Here is a 24916-nt window from a genome sequence, read left to right as displayed (position 1 = left end):
GCGTGGATGCCACGGAGAACAACGTGAAGCTCGGAGGTCACATACTCAACACGCCACGTGATAAGATGCACGGATTGACTGTCTCAGACGTGGATGCAACTGAGATTTGTAAAATTGGGCATTCAAAATTGGGGACAAAAAAGTGTACTAGTAAGTAAGCTCCAAAATTAAAACTTACCACTGTAAAACATCCTGCTCAATTTATGCTTGCGAAGGTGGTTCGGGTTGATCAGCTTGTTGTTCATTATTTCATTCATTATCGGACTCAAACTGGTACGGAAAAAACTGACACCACTGTTACCGTTGTTACAATAGTGTTTACAGCTGTTAAAGACGCCTGAAACTCAGTTCTGTTTCATTCCTACTGACCACCAGAGGCAGTGTAAACACTACTGGATTATCGCAGCGCCAGACAGATAGGTCGAGAGAATATACCAACAAAGTCACGTAGTGACTTATGCTGAGCCCTGGGGGTTATAAATCACAGTCGCTCAGCACTCTGCTCTTTCGCTTTCTAGCCTGGTTGAGAAAGCTTACAAGAGCAGCGAGATATCATCCTCTCAAGCTGTGTCAGCACGCATCTACACCACTTCAACGGATCTGAAGTATTTTAGCTGCGTTTTGGTGAGTTTCATTCCTTTTCGTCTGTAACATACTGTGCCTTTCGTTGCAATCCGGTGGCTGGTGTTTTCCGCAATATAAGTTAACGTCTCCTGTTGACCTTATCATCATCCATTCAGTTGTTCTGAGCATTTTTTCTCGAACTTATATGATACTCTGTGCCCCTTGGTTCAATCCATCGGCCATTTTAGATATATATTTTCTCTTTTTCGTGAGATATTTCTTGCCATTACCTGTCGGTTCTCCCAGAGGAATCATATAATTATTATTTTCCTTGCCTGTCTTGTGCTTCATTACATCCTTCTGCTGGACCTAAACCTTACGGTGCTATCCAAAGGTGTTATTAGCGAGTAACTATGGCTCACAGCTCGATTGCCACTGGTTTCCCACTGACCCCCAGCTGTGCCCTAATAATCTTCTCCCGGATGACGGTCATGACATCTGACCGTCGTGTTTGGGTGTTCAACATCTGAGAGAGGCTCTCGTGGACCCGTTTCTGCACTGCAGTCTTTTACCTACGTCGGAACGGTGGCTCCGTCTTGCTGAATTAGACCCTAATTCAATGGTGAAATTCGGACAGTTGGATGTAGCTCCTTCTCGCACTCAGAAGCGCAGGGCTTCTGCGGCAGCTGACGCTCCCCTCCCATCTAAGAGGAGGGCCACATCGTGATGTGATGAACATTCGCATGTTGAGGAATTCACTTTCAAAGACGGTTGTGTCTGTGACGGCACAACCATCACCTCAGGATGTTTTCACTGTCTAGTGGGTTCAGTCATCTGGACAGACCCAGCCCTCTTCTGATCAAACTTTGGCTGTGCTCTGAATGGCAATTGCTCATCTAGGACTTGATGAGTCACCTATCCAATCTGCCCAAACCAATGTCTTTTTCAGGCAGGCCACAGCTGCGACTTCTTTTACCGTGCCACCATGTAAAGATTTTGTGGCTGAATTTTCAATTGGCCTCACAGATTCTGGTCCACCTAAACAGCACTCTAAGATTGGAATGTGTGACGAACATTCTGCAACTCTTGGCTCACTTTCACCCGGGTGTGTCATTGCAGTACCAGGTGGTCCTATGACTAATAGGGATGTTAACCGCTGCTACAGTGGTGATTCCCCTGGGTTTACTCCACCTCAGACCACTCCAGTTATGGAACAACAGTTTGCGGCTAGATCCCACCAGACATCACTATCGACTGATTGGAATTTCTCAACTTTGCATACGTACGTTGAGGTGGTGGAGACAGATAGAGTTAGAGAACCCGTGTGTTGTTCCCTCTCGTCGGGAGTTGGGCACGACTGATGCTTTCTTCACAGGGTGGGGGGGCAACATAGAATCAGAGGGGTATTTGCGGGTGCTGGACACCAAACCAGGCCACAGAACATATCAACCTGCTGGAACTACGTGCAGTGTTCATGGCTTTAAAGTATTTCATGCCAGTCCTGGCAGGCCGCCATTTTCTTGTTCGGTTCAACAATACCTCAACAGTGTTCCATCTGAAATAACAGGGCAGCACGAAATCCAGCAGGTCTCTACAGCTTACTTCGGAGATGACTGCTCACTGTCGTATATGGTTCGCAAGGACAGAAGTGTGCAGTCCCTTGGGCCAGGATGCACTGTCTCATGAATGGCCGAACTGCCTACTATATGTGTTCCCAACTATCCCTCTGTTATGGGAGGCATCACACAGGATCTCCCTGTGCACAGAGTGCTACTTGTGACACCGTGATGACCAGCCAGACCATGGTTTCCTTAATTGCTGAGACTTCTGTCAGGGAATACATGGAAGCTTCCCCCCAGGAAGGACCTCCTCTCCCAGCTGGAGGCCAGAATCTGGCACCCGGATCCAGCTCGTCTGCAGCTTTGGGTCTGGCCATTGGGTTAAATCCTTATCTGGAACATTGTAATCCTGCGGTTATTCACACAATCTCCAATGCTAGAGCTTCTTCCACACGACAGATTTATGCCTCCCACTGGAGGCTTATTTCTGCATGGTGTGAGAAGCAGGGGCTTGATCCTACAATGTGTGACATTCCGAGCATCTTAAGCTTTCTTCAAAATTTACTGGAGGAGGGCAAAGCGGCTTCCACGTTGAAAGTGTATGTCGCTGTGATTTCTGCATATCATGGTCCAATTGGGGGATCTTCTCTTGGATCTCACAGTCTTGTCGGCAGTTTTCTGAAGGGCGCATGCCATCTGAAGCCTGCTCAGAATCCTCACTTTCCCATGTGGGATTTGCCAATCGTGCTTGCATTCCTTTGCTAATCCCAGTTTGAGACCTTGCAAAGTATTGACATTAAATGTTAACCTTGAAGACTGCTTTTTTGTTGGCTATTGCTTCTGTGAAACGAGTCAGTGAGTTGCACGCACTGTCTGTTAATGAATTGTGCTTGCGATGGTTGCCGGATGACTCCGGGGTGGTCCTACGACCCAATCCTTTTCTTCCAAAAGTCCTTCTTCCTCGTTCATACACCAGCAGATTGAACTGGCCTCTTTTCAGACATCTTCAGGGTCTGATTCAAGTGCTCAACTATTGTGTCCTGTTCATGCCTTGAAGTGTTATGTGGACACTACTGATCAATTTAGACAGTCAGACCAGTTATTTGTCTGCTATGGTGGTGTGAAGAAAGGTGCTTCAGTGTCGAAGCAGAGGTTGTCAAACTGGATAGTGGAAAATATTACACTGGCTTTCAAGGCAGCAAGGCAACCATTGCCCTGGGGGCTAACTTGTTATTCCACAATGGCCATCTCATCTTCGTGTGCTGTTTTTAGAGGAGTTTCGTTAGCTGACATCTGCACTGCCACTACCTGAGCTTCTCCATGCACGTTTGCCAGGTTTTATTAGGTCAACGTTGCTGCTCATCATGCCGTGAGTTCTGCAGTTCTTCAGGAGCGGCCTTAATTTTTCATCAGGTTGGTGGCATTCCTCATGACAATGTTGGTATGTGTCATCCAGTAGTGTTTACACTGCCACTGGCGGTCAGTAGGGATGAGACAGAACATTAGTTATACATGTAACTGTGGTTCTGTGAATTCCGGATGACCGCCAGAGTTCTTGGTCACTCGGAATGCACGAGAAAGGCGGACCGAGGCAGAGTGCTGAGCGACTGTGGTTAATAACCCCCAGGGCTCAGCATACGTCACTACGTGACTTTGTTGGTATATTCTCTCGACCTATCTGGCTGGTGTTGCGATAATCCAGTAGTGTTTACACTGCTTCTGGCGGTCATCCGGAATTCAAAGAACCACAGTTACATGTGTAACTAACGTTATGGTAAGGGCTGTTACATTTCCAACATGGGTTATGTGGTTAACCCATCACAACCAACTAGGCCAACTGACCAATCAGAGCACACTGGGCTTTTCGAAAAGGGGGGCTTTAAAGAGATAGGACCTAAATCACAGCATTTGAGCCAGAGGATGAAAACAGTTTTAGCAGAAATGTACAGTATGAGGAATATAGTGGGGGTTTTTTTTACATAAAAGCATGTAAACCTATTCTAGTAGACCCCCATAATAAAATCATGAACCTGTAAATTAAATTAACACAATGCAGTTTGACATATATGTGGGAATATCTTGTTTACCTGCAGCTATATGCCTAAAACAAACTTTTAAATACCTTAGAAAGATACAATGCCAACAGTGTCGGAAATTAACGTGGACTTGGTCAAAAATGCATTTGAAGTTAACAAAAATATACCCAAAATAAAAATATGAAGGCAGAAAATGTCCACGCAATGAGTTCCCATGTTTTATTAATAATATCTGATATAGTTACTATTACATATATTGCGATTTTATTTTAACTTTTCACTAAAAGTTATTTTTTCCCACCGTCCGGTTCCTCACACCATTGCACGCTCAGATGCTTCTATCAAACCACATCAGTCCGGTATTGTACTACCGTGTTAATATCTCAATAGGTTAAATAACCATAATGTTAGTTAGGACTTTATTATTACAACGGTAATACAATAATACATATACAGAACAACCAGTTTTAGTCTTTGAAGCAATCATATCTCTCACTAAACACTGTGTGAAATGTTTTAGTTTTTTTGCCTTATTTTATTCAGTTGGCATGTAAGAGTTGATAACAGTTTGCTTAATAATCTCATTCCATATCTGGATAATTGCTGTAATATCATTGAGGATTAATTTCCTCCAATATGATATTGCATTATATTAGTTTTGTACAGTATGTTAACTTAATAACCAAAATACTTGGACATACAATGAGAATAAACCTGATATAGGAAAGCATTTCAGTCACAATGCACATTATGTAGTTTATAGCTGATTTAGAGACATTTAGGATGTTACAAATGGCTATTTATATTTAAAAAAAAATTGAATTACTTAAAATGTTCTGATTGTACAAAAATCCTTGCAACAATGCAGGTCTTTGGCATTTAGAAGCTGTTAGTTTAGGACCTGTGAGAAGTCAGTTTCTTAAACTGGAGACTGTGATTTACTTATCTTTTTGTTGTGGATCTGGGCCGTCCACCTCCCTCTCTATCCTGGTTGGAAATATTTTTTTCAAAGCAGTAATGCATGGAATAGCCTTCATCTCTCTAAAACAATAGACTATGAGAAAATAGAATTTCAGGAGAAATGGGTTTCTTTCTGCCAATTTTTAAAATCAAAATTTGACTTGCAAGTGTAAAGCAACTTGTAAGAACTCAGCAAATGGGGTAAAACCGCTTGGTAGCGCAACCATTTTCAATGAATAAGAACATTTTCTTGAGTACCAAATTAGCAATTTAGAATGCTTTTGTATGGAATATGTGACACAGTATATGTCTGCCATCACGGGTAAAGAAAGAATTGAATAAATACCACTTGTTTCAAACTGTAATAATAATAATTTGCAATCAATTGGTGAAAGGAAGCATCTATTTCTTTCAAGAACAAAAATGGATTGAGGTGAGCCACGGCGCCACGACGAGGACATAGAGCGCATTGGGAATTGTGCATTCCAATTTGAGGAGAACAAGGGAAGAAAAAAAAAACAATGTTACATTTCAGCCTCGTAAAATGCAAGCATTGTAAACGCAACACATTTAAATGCAAGCACTGAATATACTTTTTTTTTATTAGAGAAATTAAACATGCTTTTATGCTTCAAAGACTTTAGTCATGAATGAAGCTTCACCAGAAAGACCATGCTGGTCAAACAACTTCATCAGCTAAGTTGTCCTGGTGAAAATCATGGCAATGCTGATCCAACGGCTAGGCCAGCACCAAAATCAGCACTAACCAGCATTAACCAGCTTAGACCAGCATAGGAATTGTAATTTTTATTTTTGTATATAGCCGGGAGTGAATAGACATTTCAAACTAAATTATTTAAAATTCATGATGTTTCAGTTAAGATCCAGAATAAGAAAACAACACAAAAGTATGAGAAATCTTACTGAATCAATGACTAAATGTGTATTTTGCACCTGCAGCTGAAATGTTATCTAATGTCAACATTTGTCTAGCCACTTCTAAAGATTTTTAAAGACATTTACGGTCGTTGAGCACTTTATTAGGAACACATGTCCACCTACTTATTCATGCGATTATCTAATCAGCCAATCGAGTGGCAGCAGCACAATCCATGCAATTATGCAGATATGGGTCAGAAGCTTCAGTTAATGTTCACATCAACCATCAGAATGGGGAAAAATGTGTTCTCCTTGTTTTCGACCATGACATGATAGTTGGTGCCAGAAGGGCTGGTTTGAGTATTTCTGTACCTGCTGATCTCCTGGGATTTTCATGCACAACAGTCTCTAGAGGTTACTCATAATGGTGCCAAAAACAAAAACTTCGAATGAATGTCAATTCTGCGGACAGAAACTCCTTGATGAAGGAGGTCAATGGTGAATAGCCAGACTGGTTGGAGCTGACAGAAAGGCTGAAGTAACTCAGATAACCACTTTGTACAATCGGGCACTTTATTAGGACCATAGTGTTCTTAATAAAGTGCTCAGTGAGTGTAGATAAAAATCATAAAAAGATTTTTAAAATATATAATAATACATTTACATATGAGCAATGTATTACTGAAAGACATTTTGGTCTAGAGAAATTATTCCTTATATTTTAACCAAATTTTTAAAAAATCTTCACGTGATTATGCTTGTGCCCAGGCTTGTGTGTGTTCATGATGAAAGAACAACTGATGAGTGGAACAAGAATTTTCTAACATAAAGAAAGCTTTGATTTTGTCCTGTCAACTGTTTGAAAATGCAGTTTGAAAAATAGTACTCACTGTAATTTCTCCAGTTTACAGTGTGGATCCTCCAGTAGAGCAGAGAGTAGCTTCACACCTGAGTCTCGAGGTTCATTATAGCTCAGATTCAGTTCTCTCAGGTGTGAAGGGTTTGATCTCAGAGCTGAAGCCAGAGCAGCAAAAACTTTCTCTTCAATACTGCAGTGAGACAGACTTACAGAGAACCAGAAAACTTGTAATCTACATGAATCGAAAACTATATAATGAAGTAAAATATTTTGCAACACAAAATACTCACTTAGATTTTCTAGATGCTTTGACCACTGGCAGCAGCTTCAGAAGACATTCTTCAGATGGATCGTATTTACTCAGTTTGAATTCATCCAGCTCCTCTTCTGAGTTCAGCAACACAAACACCAAAGCTGACCACTGAGCAGGAGAGAGTCTGACTTTAGAGAGACAACTGGCACCTGTTGTGCTCAGGTATGTTTGGACTTCCTGCACTAGAGAATGATCATTCAGTTCATTCAGACAGTGGAATAGGTTGATGGATTTCTCTGATCTTCTTTTTGATGTATGCAACTGTTTCTGGATTGCTGTGGAAGCATCTTACTGTCTTTCTCAGGAGGCCTTGTAAAAGTGTCTGATTTGACTTCAGTGAGAGACCAAGAAGGAATCGGAGGAAAAGATCCCAGTGTCCGTTCTCACTCTGTAAGGCCTTGTCCACTTCTTGCTTCATTAAATGTGATGTTGAACTGAATGAATTCCAGAGTTCTGTTTTTTGTTGAGAAGTGGAAAGCATCTTGAATAAAGCAGCTAGAAACCCCTGAATACTTAGATGCACAAAGCTGTACATCTTCCCTAGGTGCAGTCCAAACTCCTCTCTGAAGATCTCAGTACAAACTCCGGAGTACACGGACACTTCTCGGACATCAATGCCACACTCCCTCAGGTCCTCCTCATAAAAGATCAGGTTCCCTTTCTCCAATTGTTCATAAGCCAACTTTCCTAGTGACAGAATGCTCTTTCTAGCCTGATGAGGATCTATTTCACATTTCCCATCATACTTCTGGGTCTTCAGTTTGGTCTGAAAGATCAGGAAGTGCATGAACATTTGTGTGAGAGTCTTGGGGATCTTTGCACTTTCAACTTCCCCCATCATTCTCTCTAGAACAGTAGCTGACATCCAACAAAAGATTGGGATGTGACACATGATGTACAGGCTTCTTGAGGACTTGATGTGTGTGATGATTCTATCGGCCAGGTTCTTATTAATTATTCACTTCCTGAAATATTCATCCTTCTGAAGGTCCTTGAACCCTCGTACCTCTGTGACTTGGTCAAAATACTCAGGAGGGATCTGATTTGCTGCTGCTGGTCGAGAGGTTATCCAGAGCTGAGCATAAGGAAGTAGATTCCCCTTGATGAGGTTGGTCAGTAGCACATCCACTGAGGCTGATTCTGTTACATCAGACAGGCTCTTATTGTTTTGGAAATTTAGATGTAGTCGACACTCATCCAGATATGTATCAGACCATCAAATATGAACAAGACTTTATAGATATCATAATCTGTCAATTTCAATTCCTTTGTTTCTGTGTAATAGCAATTTAGAAGTTCTATTAGACTTACATTTTCCTTTATTAAATTCAGCTCTCTGAAAGAAAATGGAAATATGAAGTGAACTTCCTGATTTGCTTTTCCTTCAGCCCAGTCCAGAATGAACTTCTGCACAGAGATTGTTTTTCCAATTCCAGCAACTCCTTTAGTCAGCACAGTTCTGATGGGTTTGTCTTGTCCAGGAAAGGGTTTAAAGATGTCATTGAATTTGATTGGTGTTTCCTGCATATCTAGTCTCCTGGACATTTTCTCAATCTGTCTCACCTCATGTTCATTATTGACTCCTCCACTCCCTCCCTCTGTGATGTAGAGCTCAGTGTAGATCTCAATCAAAGATGTTGAGTTGCTATGATTAGAGTTTGCTTCATTAATTCTCTGAAATCTGTCTTTTAGTCTAGATTTTAGTTTTCGTTGATACCAAGGCATTAGTTCTGATAAGTAGATGAAAGGGAAGGAGAATTAACATTTGTCCTATTTATGAATAATGATTAATTGATCAAAATGGAAAATTAGGTTCTGTTGTACTCCTCTGATAAAGGAATTCAACACTAATAAACAACACATGTTTTTTTTGTATAACATACAATACATTGGAGGCAGAGGGTTCTTGATAAAAAATACACTTTCATCAGTTAAAGTAATAATGTGATGATCCAAAGCTCTTACTGGTCTGTAGTGTGTTTGCAAGGTCTGTCTGCTTCATCTTCCTCAGGGTGTCCAGTGTGATCTTTAGAAAGCCCTCTCTGACTGTACTCTGACTCTGATCCTCCTCTTCTTGCTCAGAGCTTTCAGGGAAATCTGGACTCAGCAGTCTCTTGAAACTTTTTAGCTCATTCTTAATAACAGAGATGATTTTGTGCTCAAGTTCCTGAAATCACAGTGTATTTACAAACAATCAAACACCATTCAGCATTCACCAACCACCATCTCCCAACAGAGGGTGAACTGTAGTATCATTACACACGTATTAGGACTTAATTTATTTGTAGGTTAGTGCTGTCTGAAAACAAATACACATCAATGAATTATATCACACCTGATAACACATCAAACTAAAATTCCAGTTAATCATCGACCAATAGTGTTTACATATGCAGAAGGCAAAAGTGATGGCTGAATTGGATTGGCTGCTTGCTGAATTGGATGAGTTTTGTCAGCACAACACAGGTTTGGGGATAAACATTGATGAGCTAATTCATTAATTGTCATTTAAAAGCTTTGTATTGCAAGTGGCCAACATAGGTAGGTGGGAAATATACACACACTGAGCACTTAATTAGGAACACTATGGTCCTAATAAAGTGCCCGACGTGGTTTTCTGCTGTTGAAGCCCATCCGCCTCAAGGTTCAACGTGCATTTTGAGATGCTTTTCTCATCAACATGGCGTTTCCATCTGCAGAACTGCTGCTCACTGGATGTTTTTTGTTTTTGGCACCATTCTGAGTAAACTCTAGACTCTAACTGTTGTGCGTGACAACCCCAGCAGAAAAATTCAAACCAGCCTGTCTGGCACCAACAATCATGCCACAGTGGAAATCACTGAGAGCACATTTTTTCCCCATTCTGATGGATGATATGAACATTAAATTAAGCTCCTGACCTGTATCTACATGATTTATGCAATGCACTGCAGCCACATGATTGGGTTAATAGATAATCGCATGAATAAGTAGGTGCACGTCTTCTTAATAAAGTGCTAAGTAGATGTGTTTCCACTTAGGGCAAAATTAGGGTGTGCTAGTGCGTTCCCACTATCACTTCCAGGGCTTCATTGTGGCCAATGGCCTTAGGTTTGCCAATTACCCTTGGGCCAAACAAGGCCAACTGGGTAGTGAGGCAGGGTCAGTGTCAAAGGTGTAGATTCAATTAACTTGCCAGGTTGTGTATACAGCGGTACTGGTTCGGGGAAAAATTGTTTTTGCAAGTACAGTGCAAATCCGTTAAAATGCACAATGGACAAAACAGTGAAAAAACTTTCCATGGTTCGAGATTGTGGACGGTGTGCTGGGACATCATCCCGCTGTTAGTGGAGAGACCACTCGGGAGACCATAGCAGTTACAGTCGGTGAGTTGTCAAAGTTAACTTATCTTGCTAGCTAGCTAATGTTTACATATAGATATAAACTCGATACTGTAGATCACTAGATAACATGATACCTCAGCTTGACCTTCCCTCTGGCTTGTGAAATGGGTGGAGTGTGTGACGTTGGCACCAGGGCGATGTGTTAAGGGTGGGTTTTAGGGCAACACTGTGGGGCTATTAGCCCAATGGTGGGAACGCATATCAATTTTGGTCTTGTGGCTCGAGGTCCAAGGCTATTGGCCCCGGCTGGCCAGTTGATAGCCCCAGCTTGCATTGGCCTGATAGTGGAAATGCAGCTAGTGAGTGTATATTAAGGCCAGAGCATGGTGAGGTGTTTTTGTAAAGAAATTAAAACACTTTAAATGATGTACAATTGTAGCAAGGATTTTACAGGTTTTTTATTTTTATTTTAAATACTGTTATGTTGGGCCAGAAAATGCACACATACATACTATGAAAATGGAATCCAAGTTCTTCTGTACAATATAAGATTTTGATCCATTCTGCTGTTGACTATAGTTCGACAGAACATTGCATTTTCTTGTGAATATGTATCAATGCATTGAACTCACATCAGTAAATGAATGGATAATGTGTATATTTCTCATACTACACAACACCTGAGATCAGAGTCTCCCGAACCGAATTCAATTGGAAGATCCAGTGACTGGACACACAGCTGGATTCAGGAGATTCTTTCTGACACAGACTAAAACACAACAGCATTCAAACACTGTTCCAAAATCTCACATGACAGAAACACCTTTACGGTTTCACCAACACAATATTCCACCCTTTCACGTGAGTCACTTTGTTCAGTTTGTTTGTTCACTTCTGATTTATATTGAGGGGAAAACAACAATTAATCAACAATTTATAATGTTTTGACAAAACTGAAAAATGTAATTATTTAATAATTGACTGAATGATTAAGAAGAATTGCTGAGTAAAAAGTGATCTCTTTATATTAAGTAAAATGTATTAATTCCTACCAAAGAATCTGCCCCTATGTGGTATTGCATTTTTCTGTAATGTCTAATTGTATGGCATCTTCATATATGATGATGAAAATAATATGGTAAACTCTATGGTAATTAACTGTATTTCTGAATTTACCAGTGATATTTCAGTAAATTATCATACTAATGCATTGAATTCACACCAGTAAATGAATGAATAATGTGTGTGTATATATATATATATATATAAAACACCTGAGCTCTCAACACAGAAGAATCTCCTGACCTAAATTTAATTGGAGTATTCATTGACTCGCCACTCTTCATGGACACACAGCTGGGTTCAGGAGATTCTTTCTGACACAGACTAAAACACAACAGCAAATAAAGCACTGTAAACAAAATGCAGTATCACAACTTTTGAAACTAACACTTTTTTTTCTGTTCCCTTCCGAGGGAACTCGCACTGCGTCGTTGAAAACGACTCTTTGGGGAACGCTCCTTAGCGTGCGCCTCTGAATTATGAATGAAACTATTCCAATCTTGATTGGTGTTGCGTCATGATGTAACATGTGACGGCATAACCGGATGCATAAAAGTGACGCCGGTACACACACACATTAGCTTTCGCTCTTCAGCAAGCGCTCTATGTTGAAATTGTTTGTCTTATTTGGTGTTGTTTGTCTGATTTAAAAATATTATGGCCACCCAACAGTTCATGAAGTGCGTGCACCCCTGCCCTCGTTTCATTACGTGTAGGGACACGCACGCTTTATGTGTGAACTGTTTGGGAGCGCAGCACGCACAGGCAGCTCTCGAGGGATCTGCCTGTGAAAGTTGTGAAGCACTACCCATGAGAGTGCTGCGCTCCCGGTTGGCGTGCTTTGATGAGCACGGTCAGGCTCGCGTTCCCCACGGTTTTGGTCCCGCGTCTGTTGAGGCAGCGCGGCGATTGAAATCGCGGGGTTCGCAGCGGGATTTTGCAGATGAGAATGAGACTGCTGCGGCACGTTCTCATTCTTCGTTTGAGGATCCCGAGCCTACTGTGAGTGGTGCAGAAGCCTGCATCGCGGCTTCTTCTGCCCATGATCAGGTCCCGTTGCTTGAGCTCACTGCTTCCGAGGAAGTGGATATGCTCAGCATCGATGCAGACGACCGTGAGCCAAGCACGCCAGTTTTTGGCCAAGCTTATGAGGAGCTGATTGAGGTTGTGACGCGTGCCGTGGCCAGACTGAATATCAGCTGGCCACAAAATGAGCAGGGAACGCAAGTTGAAAGCAAATTAGACGTGCGTTTCCTGCAGCACAGATCACAACATCAGCGCCGGGGTTTGCCGCTTTTCCCGATCTCCACAAAGATATCTAAAACGAGATCGTGGGGTAAACCGCGATTCGTCCCGTATCTCCAGCCCCAGTGTTTGATTACAGACGACGTTTTGGGGGCACGGGATATGGGCTAAAACCCTGGCGCTGCCTAGTAAGCCCTGCAGAGATACATCTGCTTTAATAAGTAGGGCTTACATGGCCGCACACAATCGGTGTTGGTTTCCCGCCGTCTCTGACGCTCGGGCCACATCAATTTCCAGCTGAACGCACACCGCGCCGTTCGTGGTCAAAAAAATAAAAAAATAAATAATAATTAAAAAAAAAATAAAAAAAACCAACAAGCATCAATTGTGGTCACAGAAACCGTATCGACTAAATCCTGCCGGTCTTTCGCTTCAGGGAGTCGAGAACAGTGCTTGAAAAACACCCGAGGCCAGCCTCGAGAGGCTGGTTCCCTTAGTAGAAGCTTCGGGAAAGAGGTCCTACCGAGGTGGTAGAACCTCGGAGGGCTGTCTGTTGCTCTCGCAGCGGAGTCCTCAGGAAATCGGTGTCGGTTCCCGCTGTCTCTGACGCTTCGGGCCACATCAATTTCCAGCGAACGCACACCGTGCCGTTCGTGTCAAAAAATAAAAAACACACATCAATTGTGGTCACAAGGACTGTATCGACTAAATCCTGCCGGTATCTCGCTTCAGGAAGTCGAGAACAGTGCTCGAAAAACACCCGAGACCAGCCTCGAGAGGCTGGTTCCCTTAGTAGATTTTGTAGAGGCATGGAATCATCTTCCCAACATATCTGCATGGGTCCTGCATATAATAAAATCAGGGTACAGACTGCAGTTCGGCACTCGCCCCCAAATTCTCTGGGGTGGTGTAGACTACAGTGGATCCGAGCAGGCTCAGGTGATGGAACAAGAAGTGCAATCTCTGCTGCTGAAGGAGGCCATAGAACGTGTTCCTCATTCAGACGGGAGTCCGGTCTTTACAGCCGGTACTTTATAGTTCCAAAAAGGATGGGGGTTGAGGCTGATTTTAGATCTCAGAGTTTTGAACCGGCCTTTGAGGAGGTTCAGGTTCAAAATGCTTACCATTCCTGTCATCGTGAGTCAGATCAGATCCGAGGACTGGTTTGTCACGATAGATCTAAAAGACGCCTATTTTCATGTACCCATCCTTCCATGTCACAGGAGGTTCCTGAGGTTCGCTCGGGGCTGAAGCTTACCAATATCGGGTTCTTCCGTTCGGCCTAGCACTCTCTCCCCGCACATTCACCAAATGTATGGATGCAGCTCCTGCTCCTCTGAGACTTCAGGGCATCCGCGATACTGAATTTTATCGATGACTGGCTCATTCTGGCCCAGTCTCGAGAAATGGCGGTTCGGCATCGAGATGTCGTCCTTGGCCATATTCGAAGTTTGGGGTTGAGACTCAACACAAAAAGAGTGTGTTACAACCATCCCAGTGCACAACGTTTCTGGGTGTTGTGTGGGACTCGGTTACGATGCAGGCACGCATGTCTCCTGCACGTATCGAGTCCGTTCTGGCGATGGTGTCCGGGTTAAAACTAGGCCAGGCCATCACTGTAAAGCAGTTTCAAAGACTGCTGGGCCTCATGGCAGCGGCATCCAACATTATACCTTTGGCCCTTCTACACATGAGGCCCCTCCAGTGGTGGCTGAAAGCCAAGGGGTTTTCCCCAAGGGGAATCCATTTCAGTATAATCAGAGTAACGCGCAGATGCCTTCGTTCTCTGCTAATATGGAAGAAACCTTGGTTCCTGTCCCTAGGGCCAGTGTTGGGAGCGTCATGTCGCCGGAAAACCGTTTCGACAGACGCCTCCTCACTGGCTGGGGCGTCATGGACGGCCGCTTTGCCAGGGGTCTGTGGCAGGACCATCATCATTCTTGGCACATAAACTGTCTAGAGATGTTGGCTGTGTTCAGGGCTCTGAGGAGCTTCCTTCCAGACATCTGAGGTTACCATGTCCTAGTACGCTCGGACAATACATCAGTGGTAGCTTATCTGAACCAACAAGGGGGACTCGGATCAGCCCTCTGTGCAGACTGGCGCATCAGATAATTCTTTGGTCCCAAGGGAAAATACTGTCTATCAGAGCAATGTATGTTCCGGGGTTCAGAATCAGGGAGCAGACATCCTGTCGAGGCAGGGGCTGAGGCCCGGGGAATGGAGACTTCATCCAGAGGTGGTGAAGTCGATAGGGGACAAATTTGGACCATCGGAAGTGGATCTATCCGCGTCTCGAGGGACGTCCCACTGTCCACTTTGGTTCTTCCTCTCACATCCAGCCCAACTGGGGTTGGATGCCATGGTACAGGCCTGGCCGAGGCCTCGCCTGTACGCATTTCCCCGATCGCTCTGCTCCCGGAGTCCTGGAAAGGGTCCGCCAAGAGGGCATCAGTCTACTTTTGGTTGCTCCAATGTGGCCGGCCCGAGTATGGTTCTCAGACATAATTTCATTCTTGATAGCTCCCACGCAGATTCCTCTGAGGAGGATCTGTTGTCTCAGGCAGGGGCACAGTTTTCCACCCCACCAGAGCTGTGGAAACTGTGGGTCTGGCCCCTGAGGGGTTCAGTACCTAAATGCTGGTCTATCAGCGGGGGTGGTTGAAACCATACTTGGCTCTAGGGCTCCGTCTACTAGGAGATTATATGGCCTCAAGTGGAATGTGTTCGGACCCCTTCAGTCGGCTTCGCCCAAGGACCTGACGTTCAAGATGGCTTTTCTCTTAGCTATTACCTCTCTAAAGAGGGTGGGAGATCTTCAAGCCCTGGCAGTAACACCAGCTTGCTTGGAGTTTGACCCTGGCGGAGTTAAAGCCATTCTGCACCCGAGACCTGGCTATGTGCCTAAGGTGCCTTCTAACGCGGCACGGTCTCACGGTCCTGCAGGCTTTTCATCCTCCACCTCATGTGTCGGCAGAAGAAGAGAGGCTCCATTTGCTCTGCCCTGTCAGAGCTTTGGGCATTTACCTCGAGAGGTCCTCTTCTTGGAGGAGGTCGGACCAACTGTTAGTGTGTTTTGGGTCACCTAAGAAGGGGCTCCCTGCCTTGAAACAAACCATTAGTAATTGGATTGTTCAGGCTATTATCTCGGCCTACAGGTGCGCAATTTGCCTTCATCTTTGGCCATAAGGGCTCATTCAACTAGAGGCATGGCGTCCTCTAGGGCTCTCTTATCGGGAGTGCCCCTCCAGGAGATCTGTGAGGCAGCCGGTTGGGCTACCCCGCACACTTTCATCAGGTTTTATAGTCTGAACCTCCCTAGTACGCCTGGCGCACGTGTGCTCTCGTCCTAGTTGAGTGCCTGAGTTCAGTTTCACTCTAGGGCAGGCCTTTTTCGGTGCGTGGCCTAGTGGGCATTCGTTCCCCAAAGAGTCGTTTTCAACGACGCAGTGCGAGTTCCCTCGGAAGGGAACGTCTCGGGTTATGACTATAACCCTTGTTCCCTGAGAAGGGAACGAGACACTGCGTCGTCCTGCCACGCCCTCAATGCCTGAGAGCGGCTTGCTTCATCGCTAGGCTAATGTGTGTGTGTACCGGCGTCACTTTTATGCATCCGGTTATGCCGTCACATGTTACGTCATGACGCAACACCAATCAAGATTGGAATAGTTTCATTCATAATTCAGAGGCGCACGCTAAGGAGCGTTCCCCAAAGAGTCGTTTTCAACGACGCAGTGTCTCGTTCCCTTCTCAGGGAACAAGGGTTATAGTCATAACCAGAGATGTTTTACCCACTCCCGAATTTCATTCTTTTTCACTTGATAGTTTTTTCACTTTGTTGAATTTGTTTGTTACCTTGAAATGTGGAGCGTAAAGAAACACTATCATGTTTTGACATTACATGTATGTCTTAATATTTCTGAACTGACTCAATCATCCTGCATTGCTGTGTTCACTTTCTTTCCAGTAAAAATAATTAAACCTTACCAGTTATTTGGGAAACTGCTCTTATGTGTGAACTGATTTCATCCCCTGTAACCCTGTTTTACAATCAAACACCTTAAGAGTTAAACAAGCTTTAGAATGGGCAAAACCTGATGTATTATCCCTGGTGTCAGTTTTCGTCAAGCATTCTAAGACAAGAGGACAAGTCTCAAAAATTTGTTTTAAGTCCCTGACCTTTTAAAAACTGAAAATAAGCAGGTAATCTTACTCTCACATGGTATCCCTGTAAACATGCACACCTATATACAGCACATAATATTTTACCTGGGCACAGAAGAAGAGTTATCCTCTCTGCAGAGATGTGAACAATTAATTGGCTGGTTTCTCCTCACAGACACATTGCTGTGTTCAAGTAAGTCTGCATTCCCTTCCTGAATATAACTAAAATGAAAATACCTTGGATATGTACAGTATTTATTGTGTCAAATACTTGAAAGTATTCTGAAGGTCTCTCACCTCTTGATTGTCTTTGTGTCATTTTCTTTAGCGAGACTCATGATGAAGGTGATGGTACCATCTAAAAGCAAATGTAGATGCTTTCCTACAGAACAAGTTAGATAATTTCAGATATTATTATATATATATAATTTCATGCTCAAATCTACCTGTCTCAACAGCCAGTCCACAGCATTAACCTGCACAAACGAGAAGCAATTTCATCATAGAATGATTCACAGACAACAGCACAAATTCAGACAAGCACTATTTGAAACAAAAAGCAGAAGTAGAAGTGGATAATTAACAGACCCAGCATTTTTGATGCCTGATGTTGTTTAAAAGTAGATCTGAAACTGCTTATAGTTGTCTGGCCTGATTTTGCCTATGCAAGATGATTTGGAATCAAATTTCCAGTTCTGTAACCAGCATTTAATACATGATTGCAAGTCCAGTTATAATAGTAATACTAATTTCCTTGTAAGAACTATCAAAAGTCATAAGTAATTTGTACCCCTGTGTGTGTTGTCATGCAATGCAATATCCCAGTTCAACCCCATCAAGAGCTTTTGATGGAAACATAATAATTAAAATGAAATATTGCACACTAACTTAATGTCCAAAAAATTCTAAATAAATAATGCCATTAATATTCTGTGTGTAGCCTATAAGACTTTTATGCTGTGAACATTTTATATTATCTGGGTATATATATACACTCACCTAAAGGATTATTAGGAACACCATACTAATACTGTGTTTGACCCCCTTTCGCCTTCAGAACTGCCTTAATTCTACATGGCATTGATTCAACAAGGTGCTGAAAGCATTCTTTAGAAATGTTGGCCCATATTGATAGGGTAGCATCTTGCAGTTGATGGAGATTTGTGGGATGCACATCCAGGGCACGAAGCTCCCGTTCCACCACATCCCAAAGATGCTCTATTGGGTTGAGATCTAGTGACTGTGGGGGCCATTTTAGTACAGTGAACTCATTGTCATGTTCAAGAAACCAATTTGAAATGATTTGAGCTTTGTGACATGGTGCATTATCCTGCTGGAAGTAGCCATCAGAGGATGGGCACATGGTGGCCATAAAGGGATGGACATGGTCAGAAACAATGCTCAGGTAGGCCGTGGCATTTAAACGATGCCCAATTGGCACTAAGGGGCCTAAAGTGTGCCAAGAAAACATCCCCCACACCATTACACCACCACCACCAGCCTGCACAGTGGTAACAAGGCATGATGGATCCATGTTCTCATTCTGTTTACGCCAAATTCTGACTCTACCATCTGAATGTCTCAACAGAAATCGAGACTCATCAGACCAGGCAACATTTTTCCAGTCTTCAACTGTCCAATTTTGGTGAGCTCTTGCAAACTGTAGCCTCTTTTTCCTATTTGTAGTGGAGATGAGTGGTACCCGGTGGGGTCTTCTGCTGTTGTAGCCCATCCGCCTCAAGGTTGTGCATGTTGTGGCTTCACAAATGCTTTGCTGCATACCTCGGTTGTAACGAAAGTGGTTATTTCAGGCAAAGTTGCTCTTCTATCAGCTTGAATCAGTCGGCCCATTCTCCTCTGACCTCTAGCATCAACAAGGCATTTTCGCCCACAGGACTGCCGCGATACTGGATGTTTTTCCCTTTTCACACCATTCTTTGTAAACCCTAGAAATCGTTGTAGCGTGAAAATCCCAGTAACTGAGCAGATTGTGAAATACTCAGACTGGCCCGTCTGGCACCAACAACCATGCCACGCTCAAAATTGCTTAAATCACCTTTCTTTCCCATTCTGACATTCAGTTTGGAGTTCAGGAGATTGTCTTGACCAGGACCACACCCCTAAATGCATTGAAGCAACTGCCATGTGATTGGTTGATTAGATAATTGCATTAATGAGAAACTGAACAGGTGTTCCTAATAATCCTTTAGGTGAGTGTACGGTGGGTAATGTTCATTTACAGTAAATTCTGTATTTTTTCCATACATTTCTATATTGTCCACTCAAGTGTTTAATAATCATAATTAATGAATTAATAACCCAGTCAAGTATATAATAATTCATATAATACACATATAATAATAATGAACCATCCCTTTAAGAGTGAAGACTTCCATGTTGCCAAATAGTTATGAAAACCACCTGTGGTTATTTAGTAGTATAAATTATTGTTAAAACCATGCTTCGTTGTTTGTGTAGCTAACATTGTGCATTTAAGTTTAAGCACCTGACCATTGGTCATTTGACAATTTATAAACATCTGATGACATTGACTGACTGTGGCTGCTGCTGCATATCTCAGCCCGTTTTATTTTAATGTTTAATTTCAATATGCATATTAAAAAGTCATTGATTATGCAAATCTTTGCCTATGAATACACTTGTGCCCTTCAAGTGGACTCGTAAAAATGGTAATAACGAGTTCCGAGCACATGAATGACCCAGCGAAGTCAGAAGTTCAAGTGTGAAACTCTGAATTCTAAATGATACCAGAGTTTCCATAATGGAAGCTGTTGTAAACTTTCAACATGGCGGAGGAGAGTACGGTTTCTGTAGTGAATGACAGGCTTTATACATTTTTTCAGCTAATTGTTAATGCTTGCAGTTTTGTCATATTAATTTATGTTTATCAGCAACCATTTGATGCATGTTGCACAGTTTTACAATGTGAAAATAGCTTGTATTTGACCAAACTTCCATTATCATCAGCAGGCTAACTGAGTAATGTGTATAATTGTGTCAAAATAAAAGTTCCACCAAAAATATGTATGATTGCACCTGGTGTCGTCCACATTTCCTGTTCTTTCCGACAACAAAAGTCTTGAACAGGACATACTCATAACTATCAATTCAGAAGTGGGAAGTAGGATAATTCTGATAGAACATGAAGGCAGCAACTGTTACGTTGACATATTGCCATGGCCAAAAGTATTGGTAGTGACATAAAGTTTGTGTTTCGCAAAGTTTTCTGCTTCAGTTGTTGTGGTGTTGATTCACATTGTTTCTACATTATTGTGATCAGACGCATTTTAAATAATTGCAAAAAGCATAATTGGCCAAAAAATTTACTTTATCACAAAAACCCAAGGTGAGAGGTTCAACTGCAGGGAAGAAGGCTTCATGATGTCCCAGAGTGTCCAGCAAGCGCCAGGACTGTCTCCTCCAGAGGAGTCAGCTACGGAATCGTGTCACCACCAGTGCAGAGCTTGCTCAATATTGATAGTCCGGAGAAGAAAAGGTGAACGCTACCATGGGTCCTGTGTCATGCCAAAAGTGAAGCATCCTGAGACCATCCATGTGTGGGGTTGTTTTTAATCCAAGGGAGTGGGTTCTCTCACAATTCTGTCCAAAAACACTGCCATGAATAAAGAATGGTATCAAAACGTCCTGCAAGAGCAACATCTCCCAACAATCCAGGAGCAATTTGGAGATGATCCGTGCATTTTCCAGCATCATGATAGAGCACCATGTCACAAGGCAAGAGTGATAATGAAGTGGCTCGGAGATCATTACATTAACATTTTGGATCTGTGGCCAGGCAAATCCCCAGATCTTAATCCCATTGAGAACCTGTGGTCAATCCTCAAAAGGCGAGTGGACAAGCAGAAGCCCACAAATTGTGATCAACTCCGAACACTAATAAGGCAAGAATGGATCGCCATCAGTCAGGATTTGGCAAAGAATCTGATATCCAGCATGCCAGAGCGAATTGAAGTGGTTATGAAGAATAAGGGTCAACACTGTGAATATTGACACTGATGTTTTTGCCAATAAAAGTCTTCCAAACTTATGAAATGCTTATCATTGTTTTCCAGTATACCACAGAAACATGTTAAAAAGAATCTACAAATACTGAAGCAGCAAACTTTGCAAAACACAAAATTGATGTCACTGCCAATACTTTTAGCAACACCTACTATACATGAGTTATGCAAACTATCTGTTAAAAACTAGTGAATATAACAGCTACATTCCAAAAATGTCTGTTTCATGGAGATTTGTGCAGAACCCTTGACACCCTGTCTTAAAACTTGCAATGGAATAATTGTAATGGCAGTGCATATGAAACAGGTTATACAGATTTTGAAACAACCTTTCCCTTACGACTCAGTACACTTGACATTGCGTAGCTATGCATATGGGAGTGCCTTCATACATGACCTAGTTGAAAGCTCTCTACAATAAAGCCAATATTCTATTATTGGCTATGGTGTTTGTGCCACGCTTGTTTTGGCGTGAAACTGTCCACTATAAAAACAGGTGCACAAACACCATTTCCTCAGAATTTCTTCCTTCAACACAGCGATAATCTCTGGTCTAGAGGCCCTCTACCTTCGCCGTCAATATAAATCAGTCAGCGGGATGAATCTTCGTGGAAAAACTTTCCCCTGCATTGTTCGGGTGAAAATCACACCGCCTCGCCGATTGATGCTTTGCTGGTGAACGGGTCTCAGCGTCCTGATTCCCCGCAGTGCTTCGGCAGGGTTTGTGTATCCTTACAAAGCAATTGTATATTGTGTATTGTATACTGTGTGATATAAATATAAATCTATATTAATTCATATATCTAAAAGAGTCACTTATGTGTTCGCGTCTTTTTAAAGATGTCGTTCCGTAAGTGTTCCTTGTGCGAGAGGCACATCCCGCCATCAGATCAGCATGAGAGCTGTGTTTACTCTCTGGGCCCCACCCACGCAGAGTCGGCTCTCATGGATACAGACTGCCCTCACTGTGTCTCTAGATGCTTCGCTTGTGAATCACCCTCATTCTGATTCAGCTTCACGCGCCCTCCAACCCGCCTCTTCTTTGATACCTGAGGATTCACATGAGGAGGCACGGTGGGGCCGCAAGGTAGAGCAGGATGACTTTGAGATGGTCGTTGTGGTGGCACACGCCCTGTAAGCTCCTCAATCTCTCCGAAGCGCATGTTTTCCGATACGCTATGTGCGAGACAAGCTCCAACCTTCTGAAAGAGTGGGCAGCCTTGTCTCGTGCAGCGGTTATGACGCTGATGATAATAATGACGATGTCATTATGTCTCTCGCTGCAAAAGGCGAGTGGTCAGTGGATGAACCAAACAGTGTTGACAAACGTCCGCACTGGCGGGAAAAACTTACTCAGCAGCAGAACAAGCTGGATCAGCATTCCCCACAATGGAGGTGCTCCAGGAATTTCAAGCCAAGCTCCTCAGGCAAATGGACACGCACAGCTTCGATCCAGAGATATTCAAAGAGCTATGCACCACTAAAGATTTAGCGCTGCATACCACGAAAATCAATGCACAGGCCATTGGCAAGTCCATGCTCAACCTGGCAGTTCTGGATCGACATATGGCTGACCCTCACAAAACTTTGTGAAAAGAAAAAAGCCACTCTTTTGGATGCTCCAGCCGGCCTTTTTGGTGGCTCTGTGGATAAGTTTGCAGAGCGTTACGTTGCGATTAAGCAGCAGTCACAGGCGATGAGACACTTTATGCTCAAACAGAGTATATCACAGCCGGTTCGCCCTCGCTTTGTTTCGAGCCAGCGCCTGACTAAAAGCCTCATACCAGCAGCCACACCGGCACCTGCGTATCAGCAAAAGTGTACTTATGGGCAGAACCCTTGGAAGCGGAAAGCAGAGCCCACGGATCCCTCAGGGTCTGCAAAAAAAAAAAAAAAGGCTTGATTGGAGACACAAAAAACTGTTCCCCATCTCCCCACTATCGTTTTTCGGGAAAGGAATATTGTCATTCACTATATTGTTCAAAATGTTGTTTCTTTGTCTTGAACTCAAAAAATGCAGTAAATGCTATAAGTGCAAAAAAGAATACAGCATTCGTTGCAAATACATGAGATGCTCACACATTCTCAATAAAGAGCCCTTTTTCCTCTTCAAAGCATTATGCGCAACCACTTCTTTATAGTGACCAAATTGCTCTCTGTCCCATCACGTTGATGTGTGGCAAGCCCTAATGGGTATTTCAGAATGGGTGCAAAAATGATCTAACATGGTTATACGATCCAAATTTGCACACTGGCCACCCCGTTTCATTGGCGTTCTGTCTTCCAGGTTCCCAGTTTTATCCGAAGACACGTCAGTGTTACTAGATGAAATACACAGTCTCATAATGAAAAACGTGATGGAGATTGTGCCAAATTGTCAAGCACAAAAAGGTTTTTATAGCCGTTATTTTCTTGTTACAAAAAAATACGGCGGGTTTCAGCCAATTCTGGATCTGAGACATTTAAAGCGCCCATTCAGAATGATTACTCAAAAACGGATCTTATCTCATGTAGGCTCACATGATTAGTTGGCGTCGATAGATCTGAAGGATGCATACTTTAATATCCAAATTGTACCCTGTCATGACAGTGCGTCTGCTGCCGTGTTGAAGCTGCCCAGGATATGAGTGGCGTGACGTGCCAATGTAGGCGCGGTACTATCCAGGAGCCAGCGGCTGCGTGCCCGTTGCACATGCTGCCCCAACCAAGTTTGGAGGAGTCTGTGGTGACCACAACTCGTCTGGACACCTGCTGTAGGGGGACTCCTGTCCGCAGTCTGTCTGTCTATGGGTTGAATCTCTGGCGGCAGAAAGAGGTGATGAATGCATGGTATGTGTCGCGGCGCCATGTCCATCTCGGGACTGGAGTCTGAAGCCAATGCTGAAGCGGTCTCACACGCATCAACCCGAGCGGCAAGTCCAGAGCGGTGCGGTTAGTCTGAGCAAACTTCAGACAAGGCACAGCAGTTCCACTGAGGCAGTTCCAGAGGCTCCTGTGGCATATGACATCCTCAGCGGCGGACGCACCGCTCGGGTTGATGCATATGAGACCGCTTCAGCAGGATTTCGAGGATTTACCCGACGAAACAGAGCTCGTTGCACTCCCCAAATCGTTGTCAACGTCAGCCGTGCCAGCCCCGATCCCGTATGATGGAGGCGCGGCGTGGGGGCGGCTGAAGTGGGTTTCTCTCGGAGGAAAGAAAGCTGCAATGTCGCAATGAGAACATGAACCATTCATAAATCTCTGCCTGCGTGTGATCGCAGCCCAGACACACGCGGCAGCTCTTATGACCATCAGAAAAAGAGATATCTGCCGCATCCAGGAACTACACAAAGGCGGAAAGACATCTTTAAAAAGACGCATCTTTAAAACGATGTTCAACACCAATGTGTATACTCTTTTAGAGAAAATATACTCTTTTACAGGTTTATTTGCATTTACATTACATTTATGCATTTGGCAGACGCTTTTATCCAAAGCGACTTACAGAGCCCTTCTTACAGGGACAATCCCCCCGGATCAACCTGGAGTTAAGTGCCTTGCTCAAGGACACAATGGTGGTGGCTGTGGGGATCGAACCAGCGTCCTTCTGATTACCAGTTTACCAGTTATGTGGTTTAGACCACTACACCACCACTCCACTCTACTCCTGCTCTTTAAGCAAATGCTGTCGAAGCGCTCAGGGGCGTGGACTGCACTGGCATGCAGAGAAGGGAGAAAGACCCTGGTAATGCACTGTAGGATCCAACACAATGCTCTTAGAGGCAAGTGGAACAGTAGTGGAACACCAGCTTGCTGAACACACAACCACTCAGCTCCAAAGAAAAAAATCTAAATGGAGAGAAGCACGATTCCCTCCTTTTATACCCGTATGTCCAGGGGAGGGACATGCAAATTCTGTCTGCTAAT

General features: G+C 43.4%; 1 pseudogene; it reads right to left on the bottom strand.

Annotated features, from left to right (window-relative positions):
• LOC127649405 (NACHT, LRR and PYD domains-containing protein 3-like) overlaps positions 1-9159 on the bottom strand; it is a 50575-nt pseudogene extending 41416 nt beyond the window's left edge.
• Positions 9160-24916: the final 15757 nt, after the last annotated feature.

This window comes from Xyrauchen texanus, chromosome 9 (assembly GCF_025860055.1).
Source record: "Xyrauchen texanus isolate HMW12.3.18 chromosome 9, RBS_HiC_50CHRs, whole genome shotgun sequence".
Classification (NCBI taxonomy): Eukaryota; Metazoa; Chordata; class Actinopteri; order Cypriniformes; family Catostomidae; genus Xyrauchen; species Xyrauchen texanus.
This window is presented reverse-complemented; position numbering and strand designations above follow the sequence as displayed.